Source organism: Nerophis ophidion, linkage group LG13 (genome assembly GCF_033978795.1).
Source record: "Nerophis ophidion isolate RoL-2023_Sa linkage group LG13, RoL_Noph_v1.0, whole genome shotgun sequence".
Taxonomy (NCBI): Eukaryota; Metazoa; Chordata; class Actinopteri; order Syngnathiformes; family Syngnathidae; genus Nerophis; species Nerophis ophidion.
In genome coordinates this window covers 4142521-4160042 of record NC_084623.1, presented here as the reverse complement: position 1 = coordinate 4160042, position 17522 = coordinate 4142521, and the positions used below count along the sequence as shown (strand labels likewise).

General features: G+C 41.2%; 1 protein-coding gene across 2 annotated transcripts in view; it reads right to left on the bottom strand.

Annotated features, from left to right (window-relative positions):
- epha3 (eph receptor A3) overlaps positions 1-6368 on the bottom strand; it is a 297755-nt gene extending 291387 nt beyond the window's left edge. For both annotated transcript variants that reach the window (XM_061918278.1, XM_061918277.1), the window contains exon 1: positions 6294-6368. The gene's annotated coding sequence lies outside the window, so the exon portion shown is untranslated. The remainder of the gene's footprint in view (positions 1-6293) is intronic.
- Positions 6369-17522: the final 11154 nt, after the last annotated feature.

Genomic DNA, 17522 nt, shown 5'->3' with positions numbered 1-17522 from the left:
TATCGTTTTTTTTTTCCTCTCGCTTGCACTTTTAACATGGAGGATTACATATCTAAAATAAAACAGTTTTCTAAACTGGACAGAGAGACTTTTAAAACTGAAGAAAGATAAGGAAGACTTCTATAAACAAGTTATCGATGCTTTTGATCAGAAGGAGCTGCACATGGTCTTCATTTATAAGTAAAGGTAAGACCATAATAATGTTTTTTTTATTAAATGTGATTTTCATGATGGTATCCTTACATCACACTCAAATTTTTAAGCGCAGGCCTAAATTTATCACATGCCTTGGCCAACAACTTTGTGATGAATTGTCACTAACTAATTAACATTTTTTATTTATTTGTTTAAGATATGTACAGATCCGCATTTTTGTTCGTGGTGCTTTTTCCCAAGTTTCCAAACTGACAGATTTAGATGCTTTTTTGTGACAACACTTTCGTCTTTAAAAGGATCAACTACTTTGTTTTTACAATACACAGAATTGAAATCCATCCATCCATTTTTCCACCACTTATTCCCTTTGGGGTCGCGGGGGGTGCTGGTGCCTAACTCAGCTACAATCGGGCGGAAGGCGGGGTGTACCCTGGACAAGTTGCCACCTCATCACAGCAAAGTAGACATTGAAAGGGTAAAAGAAAACTGATTTTTGGGTGCAATAATAGTTGATAAAATTAAGTGGAAACCTCATGTAAAAAAATATACAACATAAAGTGGGAAGAAACACGTCAATAATGAATAAAGGAAACTATGTTCTGGCCCATAAATCACTGTATGTTCTTTACTGAGTTATTGTGCAGAAATAGACTTAATTCATTGAATCACAATTATTGAAATTCAACGATTTGGTGCCTTTGCAGCTAAAACCATGCACAAAGCAAACTATAACTGGTATGACAAGAATGAAGAACATCACACCAACTCACAATTCTGCCATGCTCATTTAATACAATGTGATACCTCCTCTTATTTACTGGCTGACCTAAATGTACAGTTATTCTCCCAAAAATAATAAGAGATGATTATGTTCTGTGTGTCAGCCTTCGCTTTTGTGCTAGTTTCTCATGCTGACAATTTGCGGCGATTGTTCTGTAAAAAAAAACAAAAAACGATGCATTCCCCGGAGCAGAGAGCCACCAAAGCCCAGTTCAATTTAAGTGAAGGACAGCCACAGGGCAGCCACTGTATGAATATATATTCAGTCTTTAACTAGCGTCAATTACTGGGATGATTCAAGATGGAGGCTGGCATCCATCACATTTGCTGTTGGTCCACAGCAACACATATACATATATACATATATATATATAGAAAATGTGGCAAGAAAACCACTTTAATGCATCAATGAAGTGGCCACAGCTCATATATACCGATTTTTTGTACAGTATTTGTCAGGTTCAAACACTGATGACATCTAATAAACAGAGACAAAATTCAATTTAGCTCAATTGAGGAAAAACGTCAGGGCTGTACTCTTTGTACAGTCTCCGCCACACTCTGATGAAAGATTGTACGCCTCCTTGTTTATTTGGACTTTCCCTGATTACATGGCGACAGCTGTTTCTAAAGGAAGGGGGTCATAAACAGCCGCCGCCTTTGTTTACACAAGAGTTCAAAGAAAAGGTCAGGTCGTGCTTCCTCTCCAGTTTGTAGCTCTCGCGTCAAGACAAAATCTTCCTGTGGATTATAATAGCTCAAAGTAACAGACCCCTTCATGTCGCTTCCTATCCTACACAGTGGAGTTTTACAAGCCTTTTACTTGGTAAGATCAAAGACAGCTTTTGTCCGCTCGCCGGGAACTCATTGAAACACAAAGTTTTGTGATGACTTAGGTACAATTATTCTGACACTTTTATTCATCAATTTAACGGGTTTTCCACCCCAATGGACTGTCTGAGAGGTTTAAAGTCCCCTTCGTGCTTCAGCTGATCACTGAGGACGCACCCTCATGAACATTACTGGCCGAAAACCATCACACCAAAATAAATGACTTAACATTGCATTTATGGCTACAACTGTGTATTAACCATGAGGCATAATTGTTATTAATTGCAGTTGTAAATCTGTTCACAATTTATTAATATCAATAGAAAACTTTTTTTAATAATATATATATATATATATATATATATATACATACTTACATATTAAGGTTGTACAGTATACAGGTATTAGTATAGTATCGCGGTACTAATGAATCAAAATCGATACTATAGTCTGTCTAAAAAGTTTTTTCGCCTATGACATTGCTGGTTTTAGGAGCAGAGGAGCATGTTTGGCAGCGCACACACACGGAGTACTTACAAGCAGACAGTGTGTAGACAGAAAACTGGATAACGAATGCATTTTGGCCTAAAAACTGACGAAAAAGGTGAAGTTATAACACTGAAACACCCTCAGCAAGAGGTGCTTTAAGACATGGCTAGCTAGCTACCGGCTAATGTCCATAGAATAGAATGGACTTTATTGTCATTATATTTTCATATAACAAGATTAAAGACTCCAACTTAAGGTGCGGTTGTGGGAACAAATATGGGGTAAAATCAAGGAAAAAACTAACAATTGAAATAAACAGACTACTATCCAATAAAATAATAAGCAATCCCGTACAATATACAAAACACTATAAAAATACAAAATACTGTACAATATACAGAACAAAACAAGAGTACCGAAGTAATAAATAACATCCACAGTCCGTAGTGCTTTAGCTACAAATTTTCGCCTTCATGGCGACGAATAAAGCCAGTTTCTTACAAGTACATTATCACTGGAGGACGAGGAATAGCTAACACCATGGGTGGATCTACACCTGACATCCACTGTAATGATACCAAGTACAGGAGCGTGTCTCGTCGATACTACTATGATTACATCAATATGATTTATTGTCACAAAATCTTTTTTTCTTTAAAAAAAAAAAGTGTATTATGTTTATAAAGTCAGGAAATATGTCCCTGGACACATGAGGACTTTGAATATGTATGATCCTGTAACTACTTGGTATCGGATTGATACCTAAATTTGTGGTATCATCCAAAACTACTGTAAAGTATCAAAGAAGAGAAGAATAAGGGATTTTTGAATTTGAACAGAAATGTAGATAGAATATGTTAAAAGAGAAAATAAGCAGATATCAACAGTAAATGAACAAGTGGATTATTAATATTTTTTTTACAGTTTGTCCCTGATAATGTGTACAAAATAATAGGTGTATAAATGACACAACATGTTACTGCATACGTCAGCAGACTAATGTCGTGCAGGCAGAAGCTAGTTATAGCCCCGACTAATTGAGTCAACAAGTCGGGGCAGGTGTGCAGAACCAGGGCAAAAACTGTATGGCGCAGGTGGCACATGGACAGTTCTTCACCACGTGGACCTGCTGGAGTGTGGAAGGTGATTCAGTCATGTGACCTCAGCCTGCACAATCAGCACATGCACTGGCAAGGAATGTGTTGGGCGCATTGCTTTCTGAACAATGCCAGGCACACACACACACACACACACACACACACACACACACACACACACACACACACACACACACACACACACACACACACACACACACTGTATTTCCGGACCATAGGGCGCACCGGATTATATGGCGCACTGCCGATGAATGGTCTATAAACACAGACAAAACTGCTTGTAACTTCCGTTAGGAATGTCGTAGAGACATAAAAATAAAAATAAAAACCTCTATGTTGGTCTGACTTAGACCTACATTTCATAAAATGACATCCATCAGCAAAAATCCACAGGAAGTTTGCAAACACCCCTTCAAAACAAAAGTTTCCTAAAAAATGTCATTTTTGCATTTTTGAGCTGTAATTTGACCCCCTTAACATGCTTCTAAACTCCCCAAACTTGACACCCACATCAGGACTGGCGAAAATTGCGATCTAGTAAAAATAAAAAATAAAAACTTAAAATTGCGCTTTAGCGCCCCCTAGGAATAAAACAAAGACACAACTGCTTGTAACTTCCAGTAGGAATGTTGTAAAGACATGAAATAAAAACCTCTATGTAGGTCTTACTTAGACCTACATTTCTTTCATTGACACCCTTCAGCAAAAATCCACAGGAAGTTGCCAATTATCCCTTCAAAACAAAAGTTTTGTAAAAACCCATCACCTTTTTTCAAACATTATCTCCACTGAGGGCCTCTGTTGGGTCGGCTTCAAACTAGCACAGGAAAGAGATTGAACCCTTCTGATTAAAAGTTGACGAAAGGGTTTTTCTAACTGCTCCGGTTTTGATTTTCCGAGCCTTAAAAGAACTGCTGCGCTGATGCTGCTGCGCTGCTGCCGTCTCAAGATGGCCGCTTAAAAGTAGGAAGCACCAGCGTGACCACACAATGCAGAGAAAGTAGGTACTGTGCGGGTAAAGATATGTTGACTCGGTTAAAGACGGGGGCACCAGTGTGACTCCAGGATACAGAGAAGGTAGGTAATGTGAAGGTAAAGATATGTTTTCCGGGTGATGGCAGGAAGCACCACCGTGTATGGGTGAAAGAAAGAAGCACCAGTGTGACCCCAGGATGTGCCTGCCATCATATTGCAGTATCACCTATTTATGACTGCCATCATATTGCAGTCTACAGGTATCTCTTATGTGTGACTTCCATCATATTGCAGTTGACATGTATCTCTTATGTGTGACTGCCATCATATTGCAGTATCCCCTATGTGTGACTGCCATCATATTGCAGTCTACAGGTATCTCTTATGTGTGACTGCCATCATATTGCAGTCTACAGGTATCTCTTATGTGGGACTGCCATCATATTGCAGTCTACAGGTATCTCTCATGTGTGACTGCCATCATATTGCAGTCTACAGGTATCTCTTATGTGTGACTGCCATCATATTGCAGTCTACATGTATCTCTTATGTGTGACTGCCATCAAATTGCAGTCTACATGTATCTCTTATGTGTGACTGCCATCATATTACAGTCTACACATATCTCTTGTGTGTGATTGCGATCATATTGCAGTCTACACGTATAACTTATGTGTGACTGGCATCTGTTGCAGTCCACACATTTGTCTCTTATGTGTGACTGCCATCTACTGGTCACACTTATTGTTCAGTTTTTTCCGTATTGGCCGTCTGAATAGGGGTCGTCACTCAGCATAAAAGGAATTACTCGCTGTGCACTTTTTGCTTGTTTTATTTGGTACTATTGCAGTAACAGTTGCAGCAGCAATAGCAGCAGTAGTAATAGCAGCAGTAGTAACAATAGCAGCAGCAGCAATAGCAGCAGCAGCATTAGCAGCAGTAATAGCAGAAGCAGCAGTAGTAGCAATAGCAGCAGCAGCAATAGCAACAATAGCAGCAGCAGTAGAAATAGCAGCAGCAGCAGCAGCAGCAGTAGTAGCAATAGCAGCAGCAGCAGCAGTAGCAGCAATAGCAGCAGCAGCAGCAATAGCAGCAGTAATAGCAGAAGCAGCAGTAGTAGCAATAGCAGCAGCAGCAATAGCAGCAGCAGTAGAAATAGCAGCAGTAGCAGCAGCAGCAATAGCAGCAATAGCAGCAGCAGTAGTAGCAATAGCAGCAGCAGCAATAGCAGAAGCAGCAGCAATAGCAGCAGCAGAAGTAGCAATAGCAGCAGCAGGTAATAACCCAACAATGAACACAACAAAACAATGTATCTATTTTTGAATCATCATAATGTAAATAATAGACATGAATTAATCAACTGCACCATACTGTTGTCAACCATGATATGACATATTATCAATCACTGTGATTTTATCCTAACTTATTAATTTTAGCATTACATTTTATCATCATCATTAATTTATGTCATATAATGTTTTAAATGTGATCAGAATAATTTATAATGTCGCCATAATTCATGGACAAGAATATTAAAAAAGAACATAAAACACAGGCGCTCTGTTTGAGCCACACATTACACATTTAAGTTGAACTACATACGAGAACTACAAATCCCATCAGCCAAACCAGGAAGTAAAGTGCCGGTATTTTCGAACTCAAGCCAAGAATAAACCTACGATCACTCAAATTCACACAACGTGACAACACTAATACAACATATTTCAATCCGCACATTACTGTGGTTGTACTCTTTAACTTCATCATTTTGCCGATGTCGTTGAAAAGCTAAAACTGCGTGTTTGCTCTGGCTGTCAAACAACCAGCCAGCCGCGGACTTAACGAACACACAACTAACAAAAAAGAAAGGAAGCGAGCAAACATGGATTTTAAACAATAGTTCAGGTGATCTAACCAAGAAAAGCAGACATAAAATGATCTTACCAGTGTGGTATGATGGTGACGAAGCACGCTGCATTTTACCAAACCAACAATGACGCCATTTTTAAAAGTAGTCACCTGACAGTGGAAGCCACGCCCATCTTAAAACTCCCAAGCAAGCCCGCCATAAATACATAACAAATACACATAATAAATACACATAACAAATACACATAATAAATACACATAATAAATCCAACACTTATCATTTCACTATCTACTAAATAAAATAGCTTGGAGGTCGGTAAGCACAACCAAAATGGTTCTGTACATTAGGCGCACCGGGTTGTAAGGCGCACTGTTGAGTTTTGAGAAAGTGGTCTTGTGGTTAGAGTGTCTGCTTTAAGACTGGGAGGTTGTGAGTTCAAATCCCGGCCGAGTCATACCAAAGACTACAAAAAAAAAAAAAAAATGGGACTTAGCATCAAGGGTTGGAATTGGGGGTTCAATCACCAAATAATTCCCGAGTGTGGCCACCGCTGCTGCTCACTGCTCCCCTCACCTGACCAGGGGGTGAACAAGGGGATGGGTCAAATGTAGAGAATAATTTCACCACACCTAATGTGTGTGTGTGACAATCATTGCTACTTTAACCTTCGTCTTGTGTTCGGGTCGGCACCGACCCGTTTTAGTTTTTAAATGCATAAAAAACACCACATACATTTATTTTCTTGCATCAAAGCTTTTTGACATTGTCAGGAACCTCTTTGTCAACAAAATAAAACATTTTAATCTTTTTCACTAATATATAAAATGCTCTGGTAGAAATTATGCCCTTGGTGTTGTTAGGGTCGGTTTCGACCCAGTTATAAAAATAAGATGATAAAGCAATGATAAGAGCCAAAACTGAACACACTGACAGCCAGCTCCTCTCCCAATCATGTGAGCTTTAGTGGATTCTCATGTGACCTTGTTATCCTCTACAAAAACAAACAAAAGACGGACACTAAAAGTGTCACTTTTTGCCACTCTGATTTGGTTTTTTTATTAGTTTTGGAAGTAGTAATCTATTTCTCTTGGTTTCATTTGCTTGATTGGTTGTTGTTTGTTTGATATTGGATTTCTGTTGCTGAAAAAAAACAACTTTTTAGCCTTTTTCTTGAAGTAAATATATATGGGTCGAAATTGACCCGTAACACCATCGATGTTACTATAGTTAAAATTCTTAAAATGAAAAAATAAATAAAACACATTTATTTAAGAGATGTGTTCTAATACCCCTTAGTAATAGTTAGGTAACACAACAACCTTATTTTTATGTATATGATTCTCTTGAGGTTCGTTTTACCATTTTTAAAAATTGAAATCGAGGGGTAGACTGACAAAAAAAGGCCCAATGGCCCAAATCAAAAATATTAAAACCAATATTTTCAAGGATAAGGAAGCCTAACGAGGTAACCAAGAGATGAGAAACAAATTGGATGATAGATAATTGTTTTTAGTGTATTTTACAGCTGATTTAAGACATGGGTCAAAACCGACCCATTAACATAAGAGATGGTAACAGAAAGCTAACACAAGAGGAAGGTTAAAGGCCTACTGAAAGCCACTACTAGCCACCACGCAGTCTGATGGTTTATATATCAATGATGAAATATTAACATTGCAACACATGCCGATACAGCCTTTTTAGTTTACTAAATTGCAATTTTAAATTTCACGCGATGTATCCTGTTGAAAACGTCGCGGTATGATGATGTCACGGATTGTAGCGGACATTTTGATCCAGCCCCGATCCCCGCTATAAGTTGTCTGCTTTAATCGCATAATTCCACAGTATTCTGGACATCTGTGTTGCTGAATCTTTTGCATTTTCTTCAATTAATAATGGAGACGTCAAAGAAGAAAGCTGTAGGCGTGAAGCGGAGTATTGCGGCCGCCTGTAGCAACACAAACACAGCCAAGTCTTTCCTTGTTTACATTCCCGAAAGATGACGGTGAAGCATTACTATGGAACAGAGCGGTGAAGCGAACATGGTTCCCTACCACATGTCAACCGGCAGGTTTCAGTGAAAAACATTGTGGTAATATGTCGGCTCTTACCGTGGACACGAGCAGAGAGTTTGCGTCGTTCTTTCTGTAGCTGCGGACTCTCTTGCCTCCTCCCACTGGCCGACCATGACCGTCGGATGCTTACTGTGTGGAGGAGGGGAAAAAAATACAAAATCTCAGCCCGGCTGCCTTGCCTCGTCGATTGATTGATTGATTGATACTTTTATTAGTAGATTGCACAGTACAGTACATATTCCGTACAATTGACCACTAAATGGTAACACCCCAATACGTTTTTCAACTTGTTTAAGTCGGGGTCCACGTCAAGAATTATGGCTTCCCTCGGAGACACTGGCGGTGACCACACCAGTGGCCACACCCCTCCGACTTTCAGGTAAGACCGTAAAATCTCACTAAAACACGAGTAACACAATAAGCAGATAAGGGATTTTCCAGGATTATCCTAGTAAATGTGTCTAATAACATCTGAATCGGGGCTTCACGGTGGAAGAGGGGTTAGTGCGTCTGCCTCACAATACGAAGGTCCTGCAGTCCTGGGTTCAAATCCAGGCTCGGGATCTTTCTGTGTGGAGTTTGCATGTTCTCCCCGTGAATGCGTGGGTTCCCTCCGGGTACTCCGGGGGATAGGTTGATTGGCAACACTAAATTGGCCCTAGTGTGTGAATGTGAGTGTGAATGTTGTCCGTCTATCTGTGTTGGCCCTGAGATGAGGTGGCGACTTGTCCAGGGTGTACCCCGCCTTCCGCCCGACTGTAGCTGAGATAGGCGCCAGCACCCCCCGCGACCCCAAAAGGGAATAAGCGGTCGAAAATGGATGGGTGGAACATCTGAATCGCTCCCAATGCCCCTGTCTTTTATTTATCTATTTATTTTTTTCTAGTCTTTCACTCTCACTTTCCTCATCCACAAATCTTTCATCCTCGCTCATATTAATGGGGAAATTGTCGCTTTCTCGGTCCGAATCGCTCTAGCTGCTGGTGGCCATGATTGTAAACAATGTGAGGAGCTCCACAACCCGTGACGTCACGCGCACATCGTCTGCTACTTCCGGTACAGGAAAGGCTTTTTTATTAGCGACCAAAAGTTGCGAACTTTATCCTCGATGTTCTCTACTAAATCCTTTCAGCAAAAATATGACAGTCAAACTTTACTATGGAACAGAGATGTTAAGCAAACACGGTTGGATTGGACCACAGACACAAAGTACAGTGTATTATGCAGCGATCATTTAGAAAGATTGTGTTACGAAGAGGGTCACTTGCGAAGGGCAGAGAAGGGCATCGCCACCACCCGTCGACTGATGCTGAAGAAAGGTGAGGGGCCGACCATCAGGTTGTACAGGTACGACCATATAATCTCACTAAAACACTAGTAACACAATAAGCAGATAAGGGATTTTCCAGAATTATACGAGTAAATGTGTCTAATAACATCTGAATGCTCCCACTGTATAGTCTTTTTTTTTCTAGTCCTTCACTCTCACTTTCCTCATCCAGAAATCTTTCATCCTTGCTCATATTACTGTGGAAATTGTCGCTTTCTCGGTCCGAATCGCTCTAGCTGCTGGTGGCCATGATTGTAAACAATGTTCGGATGTGAGGAGCTCCACAACCCGTGACGTCACGCGCACATCGTCTGCTACTTCCGGTACAGGCAAGGCTTTTTTATTGGCGACCAAAAGTTGCGAACTTTATCCTCGATGTTCTCTACTAAATCCTTTCAGCAAAAATATGACAGTCAAACTTTACTATGGAACAGAGATGTCAAGCGAACACGGTTGGATTGGACCACACACACAAAGTACAGTGTATTATGCAGCGATCATTTCGAAAGATTGTGTTTCGAAGAGGGTCCCTTGCGAAGGGCAGAGATGGGCATCGCCACCACCCGTCGACTGGTGCTGAAGAAAGGTGAGGGGCCGACCTTCAGGTTGTACAGGTACGACCATATAATCTCACTAAAACACTAGTAACACAATAAGCAGATAAGGGATTTTTCAGAATTATCCGAGTAAATGTGTCTAATAACATCTGAATGCTCCCACTGTATAGTCTTTTTTTTCTAGTCCTTCACTCTCACTTTCCTCATCCAGAAATCTTTCATCCTTGCTCATATTAATGTGGAAATTGTCGCTTTCTCGGTCCGAATCGCTCTAGCTGCTGGTGGCCATGATTGTAAACAATGTTCGGATGTGAGGAGCTCCACAACCCGTGACGTCACGCGCACATCGTCTGCTACTTCCGGTACAGGCAAGGCTTTTTTATTGGCGACCAAAAGTTGCAAACTTTATCCTCGATGTTCTCTACTAAATCCTTTCAGCAAAAATATGACAGTCAAACTTTACTATGGAACAGAGATGTCAAGCGAACACGGTTGGATTGGACCACAGACACAAAGTACAGTGTATTATGCAGCAATCATTTCGAAAGATTGTGTTTCGAAGAGGGTCCCTTGCGAAGGGCAGAGATGGGCATCGCCACCACCTGTCGACTGGTGCTGAAGAAAGGTGCGGGGCCGACCTTCGGGTTGTACATGTACGACCATGTAATCTCACTAAAACACTAGTAACACAATAAGCAGATAAGGGATTTTCCAGAATTATCCTAGTAAATGTGTCTAATAACATCTGAATGCTCCCACCGTATAGTCGTTTTTTTTCTAGTCCTTCACTCTCACTTTCCTCATCCAGAAATCTTTCATCCTCGCTCAAATGAATGGGGAAATTGTCGCTTTATCGGTCCGAATCGCTCTAGCTGCTGGTGGCCATGATTGTAAACAATGTTCAGATGTGAAGAGCTCCACAACCCGTGACGTCACGCGCACATCGTCTGCTACTTCCGGTACAGGCAAGGCTTTTTTATCAGCGACCAAAAGTTGCGAACTTTATCATCGATGTTCTCTACTAAATCCTTTCAGCAAAAATATGGCGAAATGATCAAGTATGACACATAGAATGGAGCTGCTATCCCCGTTTAAATAAGAACTTCTCATTTCAGTAGGCCTTTAAGTGTTCAACTTTAGTCTGCAAAATACTGTTCTGTCCACATGAGAATTGGGAACTGATGTCTATTATTTCTAATTTGGGGACTTAAAATACCTCTTCTGAGAAGTAGAAGTGGTGCTTGGAAATGTGACATTCCTTCTTTTGTGCCTGTGAGGGTGTTGTCCCGGCACAGAATGATCCCTTAAAACCTTGTGATCGACAGGTGAGACAGGTGTGGGAGTCCTAGACTGGTCCGGGGGGGAAAATAAAGAAAACATTCCTAACGACCTCGTCTGGTGATATTGTTGCCCACGGTGTCCTCGTGCCGCCGCCTCCATCAGACACGCAGGTCGGAGCACGCCAGCGGACGACCACGAGTCCACGACAGACGTCTGCCGTCTACGCCGCTGGTTGGCACGGCGGGTTAGCGGGTAGCGAAGATAAGAACCGCCATGTTGGCGAGTGATCACAAAACACAGGATTGCTGTCTTTGAAAGGCAGACATGTTTGCTTAAGAAGCCGCCGCAGAAAAGAAGGAGAGAACACAAAAGGAGGTTGATTTGTCTTTCACCACGGCACCAAAATAATGTTGGTGTCTAAGATTCCAGGGAAGTTTTGGAATGAAACCATTTTGTATTTCAACACATTCTTAGCAGTCATGGTCATGATAGTACAGGAAGTCAGTAAGTTATTTACTGCTTTTCTCTGAAATCCTGCCAAATATGCCAACTGTGCCAACCACGTCTCTGGAAAAAATCCAGGGCGCAGCATTTATTGGAGTGTACCAGTCACTTCTTCAGATTAGGTGACAACAGATGATGCGCTAGCTGTCCAAAGTCAGGATCCAGGGTGGACTACTCGTCTGTGCTTCAGTTGGGGACGTCTCTACGCTGCTGACCTGTCTCTACTCAAGATGGTCTCCTGCTGGTCCCACTGTGGACTGGACTCTCACCATTATGTTGAATCTCACTATTATGTTGGATCCATTATGGACTGGACTCTCAATATTATGTTACATCCACTATGGACTGGACTCTCACTATTATGTTAGATCCACTATGGACTGGACTCTCACTATCATGTTACATCCACTATGGACTGGACTCTCAATATTATGTTAGATCCACTATGGACTGGATTCTCACACTATAAACTAGATCCACTATGGACTGGACTCTCACATTATTAACTAGATCCACTATGGACTGGACTAACACTATTATTTTAGACTCACTATGGACTGGACTCTCACTATTATGGTAGATCCACTATGGACTGGACTCTCACACTAATATGTTAGATCCACTATGAACTGGACTCTCACTATTATGTTAGATCCACTATGGACTGGACTCTCACTATTATGTTAGATCCACTATGGACTGGACTCTCACACTATTATGTTAGATCCACTATGGACTGGACTCTCACTATTATGTTAGATCCACTATGGACTGGACTCTCAGACTATTATGTTAGATCCACTATGGACTGGACTCTCAGACTATTATGTTAGATCCACTATGGACTGGACTTTCAGACTATTATGCTATGTTCTAAATGAATGTAGGGCATTGAAGAACTATGAAAAACGTCCATTAATTTAAATGTGAATTTCCTGGAAATTTGCGAATTTACTGAAAATTGGACATGTTTAAAAATAATGATAGTGGACGACATGAATGGGTTAGTTTTGGAATTTTTGTGGAATCAGTCGATAAATTTTGACGTAGTCACAGTTTGAATTGAAAATGGGGATTTCGGAAATCCTTAAATTTTTGGTAAACCAGGAATTTTTTATAGAACGAAATAGGAGCATCTGTTTTCCCAACTAAGAGGATTTTTTTGAAGATGGAACTGACAAAAACAGTTGAAAAATGTGGACTGGGAAAACTTTCCAGGAAGAGATGAAAAAAGGGCTTTGGAAATCCGAGATTTCTGGGAATTTCCTAGACTTTGGTCGTTTGATGGTAGAACAGTTTGTATGGAGTTAGAGATATTGGGTATGCAGTTGGTGATATATTGTCTATTCATTGTCAACAGGGAGAAAACTCCAAGAAATTCCGGTAAAGGGGAAACCGGAAATGGGTAGTACTCCTCAGCGCGTGTGTATACCGATTATTATATTATATTATTGCAATACCACTGGTAAATAGGTAGTTTTTCATTATGTCATGAGTTTTTGTTTTATTTCATGAAGGATAAATATTAGGTATTTTTTTATTAGGTATTTTTTTATTATGTCATGAGTTTTTGTTTTATTTCATGAAGGATAAATATTAGGTATTTTTTTATTAGGTATTTTTTTATTATGTCATGAGTTTTTGTTTTATTTCATGAAGGATAAATATTAGGTATTTTTTTATTAGGTATTTTTTTATTATGTCATGAGTTTTTGTTTTATTTCATGAAGGATAAATATTAGGTATTTTTTATTAGGTATTTTGTTAGTATGTAATGAGTTTTTGTTTTATTTCATGAAGGATAAATATTAGGTATTTTTTTATTAGGTATTTTTTTATTATGTCATGAGTTTTTGTTTTATTTCATGAAGGATAAATATTAGGTATTTTTTTATTAGGTATTTTTTTATTATGTCATGAGTTTTTGTTTTATTTCATGAAGGATAAATATTAGGTATTTTTTATTAGGTATTTTGTTAGTATGTAATGAGTTTTTGTTTTATTTCATGAAGGATAAATATTAGGTATTTTTTTATTAGGTATTTTTTTATTATGTCATGAGTTTTTGTTTTATTTCATGAAGGATAAATATTTGGGGAGTCAATCTTCCGATTCCTGGGGTGTCGATTTGATTCTTAATCGTTTCTCGATTCATAAAACAGAAGTGTGACAGCCGCTTGCTGTCGTCGTGCGGGTTCCATGGACCACTCAGGAAGGACATTGCTTTAGCAGGTTTGACTCTTATTATTTTTTTAAATAAAGCTGGTTGGCGATCCACGCACCTGATTTAGATTGCGGCAATGCTCCCGGCACGCCCCGCCTCTCCGCTCAGCCGCATTCTCTGCCTCCTTGCCGCCATCTTGCCGTCAGACCGTCGGCTCCGCCTCTCCACTGTAAGTATAACCACTCTTTTTTTTACTTTTTTTTTTAAAGAATCGAAATGCTTTCTGGCACCGTCACCAACACATTGGAACGGGACGATCAGGCCCATAGCTGCTTTGAGGCTGCCTCTTATAGCCGACTGTCAAGTAGCATGAAGGATAAATATTAGGTATTTTTTTATTAGGTATTTTTTTATTATGTCATGAGTTTTTGTTTTATTTCATAAAGGATAAATATTAGGGGAGTCAATCTTTCGATTCCTGGGGTGTCGATTTGATTCTTAATAGTTTCTCAATTCATAAAACAGAAGTGTGACAGCCGCTTGCTGTCGTCGTGCGGGTTCCATGGACCACTCAGGAAGGACATTGCTTTGAGCAGGTTTGACTCTTTTTATTTTTTTAAATAAAGCTGTCTCTTGCCGGGTTGCTTTTCAGCTCATCTTCTGCTGGTCGCTCTTCGGTCGCTTTCGTCGCCGCCGTCTTCTCTCTGTCGCTTTTGCGCTCCTTCTGCCTTGATATCTTCTCCTTCTCCCCTTTTATGCAGCATAAGGAAAAATGTTAATTGTCTGCCGGTTCGCGATCCACGCACCTGATTTAGATTGCAACGTTGCTCCCGGCACGCCCCGCCTCTCCGCTCAACCGCATTCTCTGCCTCCTTGCCGCCGTCAGACCGTCGGCTCTTTTTTTTACGTTTTTTTTTAAAGAATCGAAATGCTTTCTGGTACCGGCACCAACACATTGGAACGGGGACAACCCTACGTAGCGATCAGTCGATCAGGCCCACAGCTGCTTTGAGGCTTCCTCCTATAGCCGACTGTCAAGTAGCATTTCTTCCTCTCAAACCAAGGTTTCAAGCGGCTAGGACAATATTATTCTGCTTTAATTCAGCAGATTGTCTTAACGTGAGTGATATTTATCCTGGATGAAGCCCGTGGAATGAAGTGAATGATGGGAATTAGTCAGTGAAAAGGAAAAGCACAATTACATTGGTGTAAGAGCCTCACAGAACAGGAAGCTGCCTACAGTGGAGAGAAGAGTGGAAGCAGCTGGACCACTCAGAGGCTTCTGCTTGTTGCCATGGGAAGCAGCCGCCATTTGATCAGAAGATCCAACTAAGCAAGGATAATCTTTACCTTGTTAAAACACACAGGCGGGTGTAAAGTGCCGGACTCCACATGCATCCTCGATGTCTGGATCTCCCAGCCTCTGCGCAGCACGGGAACAATGATGTCTTCCCTCGGAGAGCTAAACTGGAACTGAAGTGAGCGGTTGGGCGTCCAGTGTGGAGAGCGGGGCCCCCAAAGAACCCCGGGGTCTCCGGTCTCCTCGTTAGCTGCCGTGTTTTCATTCGCTCGCAGACTGCAGGAGGTCAATTGCTGTTCAATTACCAGCTTTGGCTGGGAAAACAACATGCTGATAATTAGTTCACCCTGCCTGTCCACACAATTAGGTTTTCTGAAAAACAGTCCAGGAGTCTCAGTAGTTAGACAAACGCCCGGGCAGCATTTGTCCGCAGGAAAGCTTTATTTTCAAAACTGCGCCGGGCTTCTGAGGAAAGGCGTGAAACTAACTGTGGTTGAGGTATTAGCATCCTGTCTTTCAAAATACAATCTGGGAGAGGCCGAGGGACGCTGACTGATGAACACAAGGTGTGTCGTAGCAGTGGTGTGTTGTCCGGGGAGTCAGGGGTCAATGCGCACGTCACCGAACCGACGATATGCGGGAGCGGAACTGAAATGCTCGAATGTCCAGGGTGAGTGGGGTGTGTGGATGTTGGAACGCTTCGAAAGGGTTGAGAAATGTGGGATATGGAGAGGTTTGTACATTGCCCGTTCATTGTCAATGGGGGGAAATTCCTGGTAATTCAGGGTAATCAAGGGATTTTCTGAACTGGAAAACATGCTGGCTTGAATATCCAGGGTGAGTGGAGTGTGTGGATGTTGGAACAATTCGAATTGGTTGAAAAATGTGGGATATGGAGAGGTTTGTACATTGCCCGTTCATTGTCAATGGGGGGACATTCCTGGTAATTCAGGGTAATCTGGGAATTTTTGGAACTGGGGAAACTTGCTGGCTTGAATATCCAGGGTGAGTGGAGTGTGTGGATGTTGGAATGGTTCGAATCGGTTGAGAAATGTGGGCTATGGAGAGGTTTGTATATTGCCCGTTCATTGTCAATGGGGGGACACTCCTGGTAATTCAGTGTAATCAAGGAATTTTCTGAACTGGAAAACATGCTGGCTTGAATGTCCAGGGTGAGTGGAGTGTGTGGATGTTGGAACAATTCGAATTGGTTGAAAAATGTGGGATATGGAGAGGTTTGTACATTGCCCGTTCATTGTCAATGGGGGGACATTCCTGGTAATTCAGGGTAATCAAGGGATTTTTCAGAACCAGGAAACTTGCTGGCTTGAATGTCCAGGGTGAGTGGAGTGTGTGGATGTTGGAATGGTTCGAATCGGTTGAGAAATCTGGGCTATGGAGAGGTTTGTACATTGCCCGATCATTGTCAATGGGGGGAAATTCCTGGTAATTCCGGGTAATCTGGGAATTTTTGGAACTGGGGAAACTTGCTGGCTTGAATATCCAGGGTGAGTGGAGTGTGTGGATGTTGGAATGGTTCGAATCGGTTGAGAAATGTGGGCTATGGAGAGGTTTGTATATTGCCCGTTCATTGTCAATGGGGGGACACTCCTGGTAATTCAGTGTAATCAAGGAATTTTCAGAACCAGGAAACAGGCTGGCTTGAATGTCCAGGGTGAGTGGAGTGTGTGGATGTTGGAACGGTTCAAATCGGTTGAGAAATGTGGGATATGGAGAGGCTTGTATATCGCCCGTTCATTGTCAATGGGGGGACATTCCTGGTAATTTCGGATAATCAAAGAATTTTCAGAACCAGGAAACTTGCTGGCTTGAATGTCCAGGGTGAGTGGAGTGTGTAGACATTGAAGTGGTTCAAATCGATTGAGAAATGTGGGATATGGAGAGGTTTGTACTTTGTACATTGCCTGATCATTGTCAATGGGGGGACATTCCTGGTAATTCCGGGTAATCTGGGAATTTTTGGAACTGGAAAAAATGCTGGCTTGAATGTCCAGGGAGAGTGGAGTGTGTGGATGTTGGAACGCTTCGAATCAGTTGAAAAATGTGGGATATGGAGAGGTATGTACAT